Source organism: Rhinopithecus bieti, unplaced genomic scaffold, assembly GCF_001698545.2.
Source record: "Rhinopithecus bieti isolate Rb0 unplaced genomic scaffold, ASM169854v2 scaffold_8307, whole genome shotgun sequence".
NCBI lineage: Eukaryota > Metazoa > Chordata > Mammalia > Primates > Cercopithecidae > Rhinopithecus > Rhinopithecus bieti.
Window position 1 is genome coordinate 3,150,509 of NW_016806443.1, and position 5,315 is coordinate 3,155,823.

General features: G+C 36.0%; 1 pseudogene; it reads left to right on the plus strand.

The window, feature by feature from the left end:
* The first annotated feature begins 2,496 nt into the window (after positions 1-2,496).
* LOC108532454 (small integral membrane protein 7 pseudogene) lies at positions 2,497-2,731 on the plus strand (annotated as a pseudogene).
* The last annotated feature ends 2,584 nt before the right edge of the window (positions 2,732-5,315 follow it).

A 5,315-nucleotide genomic window follows, 5' to 3' on the forward strand; every position in this document is an offset into this window, starting at 1 on the left:
CTCAGATAAGGAACAGACATGGTGAGCTAGCACATGAACCCACAGAATTTTCCATCAAAGGGGATAAATATCTCTTATAATCCATGCTGGCTAGTTATAACTACTCTACACTTTATGCGCATGAGTAAAGAAAAACAAAACAATGATAGAAAATAAATTCCTCTCAGAAATTCCCAAAATCATGTGTCCTCAAAGCATGTCCTTATTTATACTCCCCTGCTCTTTCTTGGCCTCTTGGATTCTTTGGGTCATCTATGCAGGCATTTTGTTAAAATGTTCTTTTAAAATGAGAAAGAATGTATGACTATTCCCTTTGTCGCACATTCAGAACTAAACTGGTTCATAATTAATTCATTACCAATTGAATAATTTTGACAATTGGGTTGGGTGTGTGATGGTAAGAGCCTTTCCAAAGTAAAGTGTGATAGAAGCTGACCATATCTATTATGCTCAACCTTGCCTTGATCTCAAAACACAGGAGATACCTGATTGAGAACATTCACAGACTCGCCATTATTGTACAATGATAATGTAGTGTGTAGTGTGTGAAATCTGGCACTAGCACAGCAATGGGGATGCATTTAGCGAGGGCCTTGCCCAACTAAATCCCATTTTGGTTTAGAATTTTTGTGTTCATTTTGATTGAAAAATAGTCTGTTATATTCAAAATAGACAAAACAAAACCAAACATAACTCTTCAATACATTAAAACTCTGAAGAACCAAAAATGATTCTACCATACTCTAAGCATTGTGCTCAATCCTAGTGAAATTCTGTTCTTCATATGGTTACTTTTACTCTTATTAGGCTACCTGAAAATATAATATAGAAAGCTCACATCAGAATAGAATAGATATGAGAAAGTTGAAGGGTCTCATATCTCCATTAACTTTTGTTAAGGAATCGAATTACTACCCTATGGAAAAGACTCTCTGACTTAACAAAAAGAAAGAAAGAAATCACCTTATCATTGAAACCACCTTGGCAAAAATTATGACAGTAAGATAAATCTAACAGGAACAGACTCCATCTTGCTTCTGACCTCATAGGCTAACTGCCCTTCCTCATTCTTGGATGTAGGCCAAGCTAACTATGGTAGAAATTTAGTTTATAGATTAACTTCAAGGATGATAATAGTCTCTTCCTGAAAAAAAAGGTCCTCCTTGTTCAGAGACCGAAAACGCTTTTGTAAAAGTAAGAAAAGGCCACTATATTAGAATTATGGTGGTGCCTGAATTTTGCAATGCTATAAGCATAGTTAAGCAATAACCAGCATTTTTTTCTGGCTTGCTTATGCTCAGGAATCATGTAGCTGGAGGTCACAAGATTTGTAACTTCCCCAATTGTTCCTAGTGATATCATCCTTGTTGTGAAAACCTAAGATTGATCTTTGAGATATTTTTCAACGTTCTGCATTCAGGCATGCAAACTGATGCCACCCAGACCTGTGACTCATACAAAAGAACTAACTCAACTGGTTCTATGACCCCCATGCAGAAACTGACTCGACAGTTTGGACATTGATTTCATCCTCAAGCAATCAGCAGCACCCATTCCCTGGTCCTCTGCCCATCAAATTTCCTTCAAAATCTCTAGCCTCTGAGCTCCTGGGGAGGCAGATTTGAGAAATATATCCTGTCCTACTGCTCAGCTGCCTTTCGATAATTAAACTATTTCTGTGCTACACAGCCTCTGTCTCAGTTTGTTGCTTTACCTGTGCAGTACAAGCTATGCCTTCTTATTGGTTGTTGAATGATACAACTCTTGGAACAACTACATTCAAATAATGTCAAGACTAAGATTCATGGATCATTGGGGAGAAGAGATTGATATCAGGTTTCCCTAGGTGTTTTGATAGTCCAGATGAGAAGAGATGTTAGGGAACAAGAATGGAATAATCCATGATCCTTAGTCTTAGTGGATTTTCATTAAAACAAAATTTTATTTAAAAATTTCATTTTGATGAAATTTTATTTTAACAAAGTTAAAATTTCATTTTAGTGAAATTTTTCTACCAGCCTCATCTTAAGAAGGAAAGAATATTCATTCTTGTCTAAATAATAATAATAATAGTAGTAGTAGAAAGTGAGTATTATAAGTATATAAGTCACTTTAACATATATATTTTTTCTTTCACACAATTTTGGATGTATCTGCAGTTCAGTTGTAGATTTATTTTATTAATCATCTTTAGAACTGAATATGATTTTTAAATCAGAAATATAATTATTTATTTAATAAGTTATTCTTAACCTTCTCCTGTGTTTTGTTTATATTACAAATCTACTGGAATTTCTACAACTAATCTTTGTGTACCTTGATCTTTGTCTTGTTTTCCAATTCTAAGTCCATTTGTTTAAATTTATTTGAAACTTCCGTAACCTTATATACAATATTATTATATTGACCCTCAGCCTTGCCCTTTTTTTTCTGATTTTTAGCTTTTCTGTTTAGTTTTCTGATTTTCTTTTTCTGTTAACTTTGTTATTATTTGGCCATAAAGATGATTGGAGACATCCTGCTGTATGGGACATTGCTGATGAATGCTGGGGCAGTGCTCAACTTTAACCTGAAAAAGAAGGACATGCAGGGCTTTGGGAAGGAGGTGTGGGAGCACAGCACAGGTGACAACATTAGGGAATTCTTACTGAGCCTCAGATACTTTTGAATCTTCACCATCCTGTGAAATGTCTTCATGATGTGCTGCATGGTTGTGCTGTTTGGCTCTTGAGTCCCAGATATGGAACCAGGAACTCAGGTTCTCAGATGCTGAGTCTCTGTTCCTCCATTCCTGATGACTTCAAGAATGCTTTTAACCAGAAAACTAATGACCTTCACAGGAAGCCCAAGCTCTTGGTGTTGCAGTCTGCTTAGTCCCTAGTTCAGCTAGGTCCAAATTCTTGTCCCAAGACCAAGAAGAATAAGGCACATGGACAGCAAAGAATGAGTAGAGTAGGATTTATTAAGGAGAAGGAAAGCTCTCAGCAAAGAGAGGTGCCCTGAAAGCAGGTTGCCAGAAATGGGCTGAGTTCTTTTATATAGCAAAGACAAGGAATTATTCTGTTGTTTCTGCCCAAATGGGAAGGGTAATGTTCCCCCTTGGTATTGCATCTGCACATGCTTGGGGTTGGTCAGAGTGACTGAATATTGGTTATTATCCATGAATGGCTAAGCAAAACACATAAGGGGACTAAAACCACAATGCTAATATCATGTTAAGGACATTATAATGAGTCAGGTCAAGTTAAGGACATTTAGGTTCATCTATTGCACCTGCTCCTAGGTCAGGACTGTCCCTTCTGAGCAAACACTTGGCATTAGAGAAAGTTCTTATATCAAATTTCTTTCCACTAGCTACAGGGGCTGTGCAGATGTGGTCCCACAGGTATTTTTCCACTCCCAAGACCCTCCCTCTCTATCTGCCTAACTAGCCTCTAACTGCCTCTTCTCTCACTGGTGGGTTGAAAAATGTTGCCAAGATATGCAAAGTCTCCCAGCCACCTCACAGTTTTCAATGATATTTTCACTTTGATGACTGAATTGGAATGCTATTTACTGAAGGGGTTTCAGGAGGGTTTATATAAGGGGCTGTGATAAAGTGGCATTTTCCATAGATAAAAGAACTTGGCTAAATCATTTTGACATATTGGAGTGCCTCCTCTACCAAGCATTCACAAGAAACCTGTTTCTGGATATTTCTTGGCTTATTTTTAAAAACCATCCTTTTGGTAAGAATCATATAGATTTTAAAATCGTTTTCAATCCAGGGATCTGAGCAGAAAGGTTGGCTTTTAAGTTTAACACAGCCTCATTTTTGAACAATGTTTATAAGTCACAAGGACATTCAGTGTTACTTGCTGAAATTGACACATCTGGGGTCAACCAGAAACCCTGTGACCAAATTCCTTTTTCACGCAAACAGGGCCCACTTTGCCACTCAGTGCAGCTGAAATTATCCCTAAGACTTGAAGAAGAGGGTCACCTGAAACAGGGACATCAGCCTTCCTGTTTAGACACTAAACTGTTAGCAAAAGGGAAGAGATAGTTCAGGGTGAAGTATTTCCACAGAAGAGGAGTATAGAACAATTGTGAGGGTTTTAGGATAAATTTTGTTTTGCTTTGCACCCTTTGTTAAATAAAATGACTTTGGGAGCCATTAAAAATACATATTAAAAATACGTGTGTGTGTGTGTGTGTGTATGTATGCATGTATATATATTAATATAGGCAAGAACTTTTTTTGTAGTTGCTCATTTTAGCCTTTTCATATTTTACAAATGTTACATCATTTTATATAAGTGCTAATATATAATGACTGATTATGCTTCACCAAGCACTACTGTAAGTGCTTTAACCATGTTAAATTCCACATCACCCTGATCAGTTATCCATTCCACAGGCTGGAAAACTGAAAAGAACAGGGTTAAGTAACATATCTAAGGTCTCACAGGCAATGAGTAATCCTTACTTCTATGATTTCTACTTTCTCTTCTAGTTTCTTCTAATATATAGAAGAAAAAAGTATAAGAAAAAGAAAATGTCTACTTTGTTGATTTATATTGTCTCATCTTGCTCGCTAATTTCCCTCTTTGTATTTTCTGGATGTTACCAATCCCTTTATTTATTTACACATTTCAAATATTTATATTAAAGATCTTTTCAAGTGACTTTAATATATCAAATCCCCAGACATAAATCCTTCCAGTTATTTAATTTATGGTTGTCTTTCTTAGTATTGCACTTTCTTATATGTCCATTGGCTATACATACATGTGGTCTAGGAGTTCAAATTCCATGAGGTTAAATCCTCAATAGTCTCATGTGGTTCATGCCTTGTGGATGCCTTCCAGAGCATGATTTTTTATGGTTGTTTTCTCTTCTTTCCTATTGGGTTCACCAATTCTTAAATAATTGAGAATTTTAAATGTATGGTTTCTTTACTATGTGGTTTGCACAAAGTTGAGCCCTGAAACTTTGTATCTAATGCTCAGGGTTTCCATTTTTTGTGACTTCATTTACTCTTACTTCCAGAATACAGTCTTAGACCAGTGTTTATATATGAGGATATCATTTCCTAAAATCCAGTTTCAGACTAGGTTCTTTATTCTTACTACTGAATGTACATAGTCCTTTATTCTTCTTTTGTAGGTATCTCATTCTCAACCTACAATTTATCTTATATGGTCATTATACTTTAAATGTTGTTTAGCTTTGATTCTTCGTCAGCAAAATTGACGTGAGATTTTTTTGTTATTGTTTTGTTTTCTTTTGTTTTTAGGACAGTTAGGGTCTTCCTTTCCAAGTCTGTGGGCTCA